The sequence below is a fragment of the Equus asinus genome, chromosome 11, assembly GCF_041296235.1.
Source record: "Equus asinus isolate D_3611 breed Donkey chromosome 11, EquAss-T2T_v2, whole genome shotgun sequence".
NCBI classification, from domain to species: Eukaryota; Metazoa; Chordata; class Mammalia; order Perissodactyla; family Equidae; genus Equus; species Equus asinus.
Window position 1 is genome coordinate 23,761,590 of NC_091800.1, and position 12,531 is coordinate 23,774,120.

A 12,531-nucleotide genomic window follows, 5' to 3' on the forward strand; every position below is an offset into this window, starting at 1 on the left:
TTTCCCTTCTCCTCCCTTCTCCACCCTTCTGTGTGTATACTCAACTCTTTGGCCTTTATCACCATGCCATGCTTTTGCAAAATATTCTGCTCTTGCTCAAGCTATTCCTTCTACCTGGAATGCCCTTCACTCTCTTCTCTGTGTGGAAAATTGCTGACCACCTTTCACAACTAAGTTTAACTGTCACTTCTACAATTAACTCTTCCCTAACAGCCATCAAACTTTCCCCCTATCTTAGCTACACCGCCTAAACAAACAAACATGGACTAGTCACAGAAGCAAACGCACTCATTTCCTTCTCTAAGAGTACTAGGCACATTGATTCACTTATTCAAATGTATTATTGAATGCCTGTTGTAGATGCTGGGAAAACTGGTGAACAACAAAACCTTCTGAGGGCTTTTGGCCTAATGGGGACAAACAGACAATGAACCAAATAAGTAAATTTATTTATGTACTATATTTAAGGTGCTAAGTGTTTATGGAGGAAAAAGAGTGGGAGGTGTACTACGGAGTGCCTTGGGAGGGAGTGTGTGGATGAGGGATATGCTTACAAATTGAAATTGGGTAATCAGAGGAGAATTCAGTGGGAAGGCAACAGGTGAGCAAAGACTTGAAGGAAGTGAGGGAGTAAGCAATGAGTCTATCTGCTGAAGAGAGTTCCGGGTAGAGAGAATAGCAAGTGCAAAGACCCTGAAGTAGGAGCTTGCCAATAATATTGAGGAACAGCAAGGAACCCCATACAGATGTCTTACTGCCTACAAACATAGGCTGTTTGCCCACCAGACAACAGGGGCCAAATAAAAACTGGAATGCCAGGCTTACAGCAAGGAAAGGGTTTTTATTTTGGGTGATATCAGCTGGGAGATGAGAATGAACCCTCAAATTTGTCTCATTTCCTCCCATCTCCACGAAAGAGGGGAGGCGAGGGGTTTTAAAAGTTTGTCAGGAATGTGGCTGCTTATAGAGAGGTGGGGGGAGTCAGTGGTCTGAGCTTTCCTATCAGCCTGCATTTGGCCTTGGGATGCTGCTTGCTGGGAGGAAGAGGAGATAAGGAATCCAGGTGGTTGTCCTTGGCTGTTTGTCTTCACAGCAGATAGTGGATTTGGGAGCCAGGGAATAAGCAGAGAAAGAGTGCTTTGGTTTTAACCCCACATATGCTGGGTCTAATTTAGGGGAACTGATATCAGGGCCGGCATCAGATGGAACAGAGTGAGCAGAAAGAGCAGTATTAGAGAATAGATCAGAAGGATAATAAAGTGGAGAGGGGGACCCAGATTTTATTGGATCGTGGAGGCCATTGTGAGGACATTGGCTTTTACTATTAGTGAAATGAGAAGCCGTTGGAGGATTTGATTAGAGAACTGACTTGATATGAGTTACAGTCTTAAAGCTTCCTTTGATTTATAGAATAAGGACTGTTGGAGGACAAGGCAATAAACCAGATGAGAGAAAATGGTGGCTTGGACCAGAATTGCAGAAGGGGAAGTGGTAAGAAGTGTTCAGATTCTGGATATATGTTGAGGGTAGAGCCAATAGGATTTTGTGATGGATCAAATGAGAAAAAAAAAAAACAAGTTGAAAATGACTTCAAGATGTTTGGCCTGAGCAACTGGAAAGACAAATTTGGTAATGAATTGAGATGATGAGGGTTGTGGAAGGAGCAGATTTGGAGGGAAGATTAGGAGTTTGGTTTTGGATGTGTTGAGTTTGAGATGCTAATTAGCCTTTAAAGGAGAGATGTCAGGTTGTCAGTTGAGTGTATGAGTCTGGAGTTTGGGACTGACATCTGCTGGAGATAAAAATTTTGGAGTCATCAGCATACAATTGATATTTAAAGCCATGACACTGAATGAGATGTGAAGGGAGTGGTTGTAGAGAGAAAGCATAATAGGTCTGAGCCTGAGCCCCAGGGCTCTCCAGTGTTAAGTGGTTAAGCATATGGGTCTGTTAGAGCATGTTCACATTTTATTGTAATTGTTTATGCCTTTCTTACACTTCATTACACTGTCATTTCCTTGATGGAAAGGACTGGATCTTACCCACTTTTTAACAACTTTATCCGAGAGATAATTTACATACTATAACACACACCTGTTTTAAGTACACAGTTCAATGATTCTTAGTTCTTTCTCATTTTATATCTTCAGTGACAAGTGTATGGTAAGCACTTAATAAATGTTCTTAGAAAGAATCTTGAATTTTTAAGTGAATTAATAAATGAATGAATGCATGTCATCTTAGATCAGCCCTTTACATGTCTGGATATCACTTTTCGGTGTACAAAATGAGGGTGCTGACTAAGGATTTTTAATTCTCTTTCAACTTTGAAATTTAAATGTTTCAAATGTTTGTTCCAGGGGCAAGGAATAAATCTCAGTGAGCTGCTCAGGTTTCCCTGTCACTAGCTCTAATAACGGTATAACGGCATGAAATGTTTCAGGAAAGTTTTTACTCTGCTGAGAATTGGTTTTTACTTTGCTGGGTCAGGTTATAATTATTACAACTAAGAGTGCTGTATGACTGGTATACCTCACCACAAATCAGGCATAATAGGGCAGAAAACTTGGGATCCAGTATTATTTGGTTTATAATACAAACAGCTATTATGTACACATATATACAAACTAGCACAAAAAAATGGGTGAAATGTTAAGTGAAATCATATTGTTACAGGGTTCCTGTATTTCAATATTAGAGTTAATTCAACATTAACTCTGAGCAGATCATGATAAGTTAAAGATTGTAATCCCTGGGGCAATCACTAAAGAAATAATGCCCAGAGATATAGTGAAAAAGTCAATACAGGAATTAAAATAAAATGCTACAAATAATTGATTAACACAAAAGAAGGTAAGAAACGAGGAACAGAGGGGGAAAAAGCAGATGAGACAAATAGGAAACAAACAGCAAAATGGTAGACCAAAATCCAATCAAATCAACAATTACATTAAATTTAAATTGACTAAGCACTCCAATCAAAAAGTAGAGACTTTCAGACTGTCAGACTGGATGAAAAAGCAAGACTCAATTATTTGCTGTCTGCAGGAGACACACTTTAAATATAGAGACGTAAATAGTGTAAAAATAGAAATATCAAAAAAGATATGTCTGACAAACTGTAAGCATAAGAAAGCTAGAATGACTATATTAATAAAAGATAAAATAGAATTCAAGAGAAGTTTGATAAGAGGCAGTGAGGGACATTTCATAATGACATATTAAACTCTGTTATGATGCATAATAATCATACATTCAGAGTTTCAAAATATATGAAGCAAAAACTGATAGAACTAAAGGAAGAAATGGACAAATGCACAAGCGTAGTTGGAGATTATAATATACTTCTCTTGGTAATTAATAGAACAAACAGCCAAAAAATCAGTAAGGATCCAAAAGATCTGTGCAACGTTATCAACCACTATAACCTATTTGACATTTATAGAACAATACACTCAACAACTTCAGACTACACGTTCTTTTCAAAGATGTATGGAATGCTCACCAAGGCCATACTCAGGGCCATAAAATAAGTCTCACTAGATATCAAAAGACTAGAATCTTGCAAAGTACGTTATCTGACTACAATGAAATTAAATGAGAAATAATAACAGGGGCCAGCACTGTGGCTGAGTGGTTAAGTTTGCACGTTCTGCTTCGGTGGCCCAGGGTTTCACTGGTTCGGATCCTGGGCACGGATATAGCCACTGCTCATTAGGCCTTGTTGAGGCGGCATCCCACATGCCACAACTAGAAGGACTCATGACTATACAACTCCGTACTGGGGGGATTTGGGAAGAAAAAGCAGGAAAAAAAAAAGTAGAAGTAACAACAGTAAGATAAATAGAAAAGCACCAAATACTTTGAAATTAAATAGCAAATATCTAAATGACCCACAAGTCAAAGCAGAAATCACAGAGGAAATAAAATATTTTGAACTGAATGATAACGAAACCATAACATATCAAAATTTGTTTTGCTAAAGCAGTACTTAGAGTGAAATTTATAGCTTTAAATGTCTATATTAGAAAAAGGGAAAAGGTCTAAAATCGATTATTTAAGTATTGATCTTAAGAAATCAGAAAAAGAAGAGCAAATTAAACTCAAAGTCAGCAGTTAGAAAAAAATAAGAAAGATAAGAGCAGAAATAAATGAAACAGAAACATAGAGAAACAGAGAATATTAATGAAAACAAAAGTTGGTTCTTTGAAAAGTTCAATAAAAAAAGAGAGATGGTACAAGTTACCAATATCAGGGAAAAAAGAGGAAACACAGCTAAACAGCCTACAGCATTAAAGGATAATAAGGAGATATTATAAACAACTTAGGTCAATAGATGGAATAGACAACTTCCTTGAAGGACAAAATTTACCAAACTGACATAAGAAGAAATAGAAAATCCAAATAATCTTAAAGCTACTAAAGAAATTGAATTAGCAATTTAAAACCTTGACACAAAGAAAACCCCAGTCCCAGATGGCTCTACTAGTGAATTCTATCAGTCATTTAAGGAAGAAATAATACAAAGCCTTCAAAAACTATTTCAGAAAACATAGAAGGAAGGAATAATTTCCAACTCATTACATGAAGCCAATATTAACCTGACACCAAAACCGGACATAGATGTTACAAGAAAGTAAAATTACAGACCAATTTTCCTCATGAGCATAGATGTAAAATTCCTAAACAAATTCCTGCAGACGAAATTCAACAAGATATAAAAAGGATAATACGTTATGAACAAGTGATGGTTTATTCCAGGAATGCAAAGGTGGTTAACATTTGAACGTTGATTGATGTAACTCACCATATCGAGAGTGAATTTTGATAAAATCTCTTTTGATAAAATAAACTTGGAATAGAAAGTAACTTTCTCAATTTAATACAGGACATCTACAAAACAAAACAAAACAATACAAAACAAATCTTAAGGCTAACATCATCCTTTATGTTGAAAGACTGAATACTTTTTCCCTAGATTTGGCAACACAGCAATCTTGTCCATTCTCACCATTTCTATTCAATATTGTGCTAGAGATACTGGAAGGACAATAAAGGGGGAAAAAGGAAAGAGAGAAACAGAAGACACAGAAATTGAAAATGGAAAAATAAACCTGGCTTTATTCACAAATGAAATAATTATATTGATAGAAAATCCTGAAAACCAAGAAAAATGCTACCACAGCTCATAAGTGCCCAAGGTATAAAGTTAGTATAGAAAAGTCAATTGTATTTTGATACAATGAAATTAAAATTAGAAAATGAAATTAAAATTTTGTTTATAACATAAAAAATGTAATACTTCTGGCAAATTAAATATGTACAAAGCCTATACACTGAAAAGTACAAAACACTGCTAAGAGAATTTAAAGGTCTGAATAAATGGTGAAATATGCCATGTTCACAGATTAGAAGGCTTCATGTTGTTAAGATGTCATTTCTCCCCAAATTGATCTATAGATTCAATGCAATTCTAACCAAAATTCCAACAGGCTTTTTTGTAAAAATTGACAAGCTGATTATAAAAGAACCAAGAATAGACAAAATAATTTTGAAAAAAGAAAAAGTTGGAGAAATTACTGATTTACCTGATTTAAAGCCTTACTGTAAAGCTAAAATGATCAAGACAGTGTGATTTCTCATAATCACAGACATGTAGACCAACAGAATAGAACAGAGTACAAAAATAGAGATATACATTCACAGTCAATTGATTTTCAACAATGGTACAAAAGTATTTCAATGAGAAAGTATAGTCTTTGAAAAAATGGCGCTGAAACAAGTAGAAATCTGGATAGAAAAAAATGAACCTCAACTCTCACCTCATACTATACACAAAAATAAATCAAAATGGGTCATAGACATAAATACAAAAGTTAAAACTTTAATAAAGCTTCTGGAAAAAAATAGGAGAAAATCTTTGCAACATCAGGGTATGTAAAAAAAAGATGTTTTGATAAGATACAAAAAGCACAATACATAAAAGAAAATGATAAATTAGATTTCACTAAAATAAAAAAATGAGCTCTTCTAACAAAAATATGAGGAATAAATAGTACAAAATAATAATATGAAAATGCAAGCCACTGATTAGAAGAATACATTTGTAACACGTATATCTTACAAAGGAATTGCATTCAGAATATATAAAGAACTTTTACAGCTCAATATTAAAAGGACAGCACAACTCAATTAAAAATAGACAAAAGATTTGAATAAACACCTCACACAAGGAGGGATAGGAAATGGCCAATAATCACATGAAAATTCATCAGGGAAATACAAATTAGTCATCAGGGAAATGCAAATTCAAATCACAATAAATAGTTTCACACCGACTAGAAAGATTAAAATTTAAAAGACTAATATGATAGTTAATTTTATGTGTCAATTTGACTAGATCAGGGGATGCCCAGGTATTTGGTTACACATTATTTCTGAGTGTGTCTGTAAGGATATTTCCAGATGAGATTAGTATTTGAATTGATGGACTCTGTAAATTGCTCTCCTCAATGTGGGTGGGCATCATCTAATCCATTGAAGGTCTGAAAAGAACAAAAGTGGAAGACGGAGGAATTTCCCCCTTTTCTCTGCCTCATTGCTTGAGGATCTCATCATCTCTGACCCTTGGAGTGGGAATTACATCATAAGCTCCCTTGGTTCTCAGGCCTTAGGACTTGCTCTCCCACTTGCAGATGGCAGGTCATGGACTTAGTCTCCATAATCATATGAGCCAATTCCTTATATTAAATCTCCTTTTATATTTTATTTGTTCTGTTTCTCTGAAGAACCCTGACTAATACGACTGCCAAGCCCAATATTGAGTGAAGATATGAAGTGACTGGTAAATTTTTGCGTGTGTGTGACAAAGATTGGCCCTGAGCTAACATCTGTGCCAATCTTCCTCTATTTTGTATATGGGATGCCGCCACAGCATGGCTTGATAAGTAGGGTGTAGGTCTGTGCCTGGGATCCGAACCTGTGAATCCTAGGCTGCTGAAGCAGAGCACGCAAACTTAACCACTGTGCCACCAGGCCAGCCCCAGTGACTGGTAATTTTTTATAAAATGAAATATGTACCTATCCTATGATCCATCAGTTCTACTCATAAGTATTTACCCAAGAAGAATGAAAATATATATTCACAAAAAACCATATACGAGGATGTTCATAGCAGTTTTATTCATAATGGTCAAAACGTGGAAATAGCTCAAATGCCTATCAGCAGAAGAATGGATAAATAAATTGTGATATGTCTTTATAATGAAACACTACTCAATAATAAAAAAGAACACTCTTCCAATATATGCAACAATGTGGATGAATCTCAAAGACATGTTGAGCGAAAGAAGCCAGATACAAAAAGTACAAACTGTATGAATCCATTTTTATGAAATTCTAGGAAAACAATCTATAGTGACAGAAAGCAGATTAGTGATTGCCTGGGGATAGAGGTGGTGGGGGGTGGGGGGGGGGGTGGCAGCTGGGATCCAGCTAGTGTTGTGTCACTAACTAGCTGTGTGAGTTTGAGCTGGTCCCCCTCCCTGCTCTTTAGTTTCTTCAAAGGTAGTAGATAACCAAAGAAACCCAGGTCATTTGTGCTGGTTGATCTTCACAGTCCCTGCCAGCACTATATTCTTGGTCTCTTGTGTATCCAGACCCATGGAAGAGTAAAGGAAATGAGTTTGTTAGTGGTATTTTCATTGAATTCCTAAAAATTAGCATAATTGTCATGAAGTATTTTTGTCAGAGAAGGGAATAATTTAGCATAATTTTTTTATTGAAGTATAGCTGACATACAATATTATATTAGTTTCAGGTGTATAGCATAGTGATTCAACATTTATATACATTACAAAATGATCACCACGACAAGTCTAGTGACCACCTGTCACTATAGAAAGTTATTACAATATCATTCACAATATTCCCTATGCTGTATGTCACATTCTTGTGACTTATTTTATAACTGGAGGTTTGTACTCTTAATCCCCTTCACCTATTTCATCCATTCCCCCACCTCCCATAAATTTTCTCTGGCAATGTCAGAGAGAATTATGAATTAATAGGAAAATGGGCCAGAAAATCGAAGAAAGAGTTTTTACTGCAGGAGCAAGAGGCCTGTGATTTTGATAGGAAGTGCTGAGTAAAGGGTGTGGTAAGTAGCAGAAGGAAGTGAAAGTAAAGAAAGTAGAGAAAAGAAAAAAAGAATAAGCAGCACAACATCCGACAAAGTTCTCACCAACCAAATTACTTTCCTGATACAAATCAGGCAACTGTAAAAGTTATATCCACTTATTTTCTTAGTAAGGCATAGTTCATAAGCTATTATGCACTATTTATAACCATCAAATAGACCCCTAAAATGCAGTTAATAAGGGATCTCACTAGACTCTTCTCTGACTGAACACATTGCCTGTTCCGCAACAACCTCCTGAGGAAGGTACTCTCCTAGCACTTATCCTCCCCACTTTACAGATGGGGAAACTGAGACGCATTTCATTATACTGCCTTTCTAAAAAACAAGACATTCTGAATTTGGAAGCACAGCTGGCCTCATGACTGGATAAGGGATCATGGGTCGGTAATACCTAACTTGCTCAATTGTGGTTAGGATTTAATGTAACAATGTTTGTAAATCCCCAGCACATATTCAGTTCTCTATAATGAATAGTTATTACTTGAAGGAACAATTAATTTTAACTGTTAAAATTAGTAAAGTGTCAGGGGCCACCCCAGTGGCATAGCAGTCAAGTTCATGTGCTCTGCTTCGGCAGCCCAGGGTTCACCAGTTTGGATCCCAGGCGTGGACATACGCACCACTTATCAAGCCATGCTGTAGCAGACATCCTACACATAAAAAACACGATGGGCACAGAGGGTAGCTCAGGGCCAATCTTCCTCAGCAAAAACAGGATTGGCAGTAGATGTTAGTTCAGGGCTAATCTTCCTCAAAAGAAAAAAAAGAAAAAAGGAAAAAAAATTAGTACAGTGTCTTGGAAGATGCAAGCTTAGGAAGAACCTGGTGGCAAGGCTATTGAAGACAAAGGAAAAAACTTCAACCAAGTTAATTGTGTACAGTGGAGGGCATATTCTGAGAATGTGAAACAAGGAGGTGGCATTAGGTTTGGGGATTGTAGAGATGAGGCCAGAAGGTTTGGTTGGGGCTACAATCTGTGCACATGCAACAGCAGGGAGACTTAAGCTTTGGTGTGTGGGGAGAGTGCTGGGGTTTGATGAGACCCTGTGAGGGTTGAGGAAAAGAACTCTAGTGACAGCGTGGAGCATGGGCTGAGGTGGGGGGCAGACATGTGACTGCAGAGAAAATCAAATGTCAGGACACAGTGATAGACTCAAGCAGGATATTAAGTGGGAGGGAGTGAGAGGGAGATGCTGGAGCTGAAACGTTCCTGAGATGTCGTCTAAGTCACACCTAGCTCAGTTGTGACTTGTGATCAAGCGCTTCAATAAAAAGGACTAGGTTTGTATGGCAGGATGAGTTCAATTCAGGACGTGTTGAGTGTGAGATGTTTACAGAACATCCAGTTGGAAATATGGGCCTGGGGCTTAGGAAATGAGTCAGCTGGAGGCAGATGGAACATCACCCCCTTAAAAGATCACAGTCGAAATTGCCCAAGTGGATGAGATCATTGAGGAAGAACGTGTAGCATGAGACGAATACTATCAATATTAGTAACCATAACGAGAATCTTTCTTTGTGCTTGGGTGATCTTGGCTGATAGGGGAAAGAGCATCAAACAAAATTAAAACACCGCGTGTAACTCCTGCCTGGGCTCTTACACATATTCTCTTGTTAATTCTTTCAAGAACATTGTGAGGTAGAAAAAAAGAGGAAGGAGAGGGAAATCCTTGTTAAGGTCCCTATTTTCAAGGTTTACGCAGAAGAGGAACTAGAAAAGGGAAGAAAGACCAAAGTTTTAAAAAGTTATATTAAACCTCCAACAGCCAACTTACCATCATCAGACAGAGATCTTGCCTCCAGTATTCCTGGAACCTAGATGAGGATCAGGATGCACACATCAGAAGATGTGGAACAACCTAGGAGGACATTTGGGAAGTGCCAAGTGCATGGGACAAGAGGTGCTATTTAACCGTGGATTGGGCTGGAGTGAGCTGGTCCAGGAAGGCTCTGAGAGAAGACACGTGTGCTGGGTCTTGAAGGACAGCAGAGCTCAGAGGAGTGGAGGAGAGAGCAGGGGAACCATGCAGGGTCACGGGGCCCATGGCTTTAAAGGTCAAGCATTTTCTTTTAACTCATGTTTACAACTGAAGTATACCAGAAAGTCTACAAACTCATAATACTCACAGCCTGTCTCCATTTTAACTCTAAATTTTCTACCTACTCCGAATGCTACTGGAACATACTTATCTGTTCATCAGGTTTGATAAAACAGTAGCGTTTGATCTTCCTTTTAAACGTCAGCACCTTTTAGCTTTTCTTTCAGTTTCTTGTTTATTTTAGTTCAACATTTATTTACATACCTGTGATTTTTTTCAATGTTAACTCTCAATGTTAAATAGTGTGACATTCTGCACTATTGACATTACACCTAGAGACCTTTAAATAACAATTAATTTGCCATTACTTCCACATTAATGGTACCCGACCCCCAACTGGAGGAAGGTCATGTCCCAGAATGCAGTGGACATTCACCTCTCCTTGGCTTCCCAGCACCCATTCACTCTCCTGTTCTTAAGAGCACTCTGAATTCCTTAGGAATTACTGGCTCCTTATTGTGACAGTCCCAGTGGGACTGTCGGTCGAGGAACCCTGCCTTCTTCTTGCCAAAGTAGTCATTAACCTAAGTTGGCCAATCATATTTTATTCTATGACAGTGCATCTTGAGCAAAGTAACTCCAGGACTGTTAAAAAAAAGGAATAGGATTTATTTCAACAGCGATTCTCTGAGGAGATCATTGATAACTTCCTACCACTTGGATAATCTGGAGCTGCCCTGGTCCTGCCCTCAGTGACCCTCATTCTTCAGGTCCCTTTTTGATTCTCTGAGCTCTTTCACATCTTTCTAATAAATTCTCCCTTAACTTAGAGTCAGTTTTATTGTTTAAAAAAATAAAAATAAACAAATAAACTCATTCGCCGACCCTGCTAGAAAATCCAATGTTTTCAATTGTCTGCCAAAGTTACCTCCACTGATGTGGGAAATGAGGAGTGATAAGGATGAGCAGGAAAGTATAATTAAGAGATATTGTGACAAATAATACTTTGTCTATTTTTCTTTCAGTAAATTGAATCACTGTCCACACAGTTGCTCACCGAAGAAACTGGAGACATGCTTGATGGTTCGAGTAGCACACACCAAGAGACTCCTGGGGGAGTCTGGTCCTCCTTCTATCTTGAGAGTGAGGTCTGTGTATGAGTTTTTCTTAGCTCCCACATCAAGAGGTTGTCTCAGGCTGGCTGTGTCCAGTAGTGTGCTTGTAAATGTTTAACAACTGGCTCTCTGAAAAAAAGAAAAGAAAAAGTTCTGGTTTGTAGTATTCACTGATTTCTGCGGTATAATACCACCACCACAACCTGTGTGGCTACCAATGTTACATCACTGAAGGCCGAGTCGGGAAAAGACATGAACAATCAGCTCCCACATGTCCTAGCATATCGCAGGCAGTGTTTCTCATCAGAATAACACAGCTCCCCTCAAGGTGGGCCTGCTCTCCAAGATTCTCTCTTCAGAGGTCCAGTAACCTCTCCCTCCTCTTCTTGTCCTTTTGGGTGTAGGGTGAAAACAGCTCTACTGCTTCTAGCTCCGGGCACTTGCAGGATTCCTTCGTGGTCTCCCTACTCCTTGCACACACCTTTGTAAATTGTCCCTTTGTAAGAAAACAAACTATTCACAAACACACAATTTCTCAAATTATCCTAATTTGAAAGCCATCTTTTTCATACGGGCACGGTAGTAACCAGCCTCCAATGTGGCCCGTAATGAGCTCTGCCTCCTGATATACATGTCCTTGCGTAGTCCCCTCCCATATCATATCTGACTTGATCTGTGTGAGCAGTAGCATATGGCAGAAGTGATGGTGTGTCACTTCTGAGATTAGATCATAAAAAACACTACAGCTTCCTTCTTGGTCGCTTGCTCTCCCTCTCTCTCTCTGTTTGATCACTTACTCTGGGGGAAGCCAACCTCTGTGTCAAGCATCCCCCATGTGGTAAGGAACTGAGGCCTGCAAACAATCATGTGAGTGAGATTGAAAGCAGATCCTCCAGCCCAGGTCAAAACCTAGAGGACTGGAACACCTGCCAACAGCTTGATTGCAACCTCATGAGAGACTGTGCTAGAACCACCTAGGCAAGCTGCTCCCAGATTCTTGACGTTTAAAGACACTGTGTGAGATAATAAATATTTACTGTTTTAGGTAATTTGTTACACAGCAATAGGTAACTAATCAGGCACACTGACTAACGCACTCCCTCTCTCTTACCCTTCATATTTAGGCAATCACCTCCTAAGTATCTGTTTATTTTGCCCTTTCTCTACTGCCTTCCTC

General features: G+C 38.3%; 1 long non-coding RNA gene across 1 annotated transcript; it reads right to left on the bottom strand.

Moving 5' to 3' along the window:
* Positions 1–4,477: 4,477 nt before the first annotated feature.
* LOC106837705 (uncharacterized) lies at positions 4,478–11,595 on the bottom strand. Its single transcript, XR_011506886.1, has 3 exons — positions 11,297–11,595; positions 9,976–10,015; positions 4,478–8,950 (listed from the first exon to the last, which is right to left on the bottom strand). It is a non-coding gene; the product is annotated as an uncharacterized lncRNA (long non-coding RNA).
* Between the last annotated feature and the right edge of the window lie 936 nt (positions 11,596–12,531).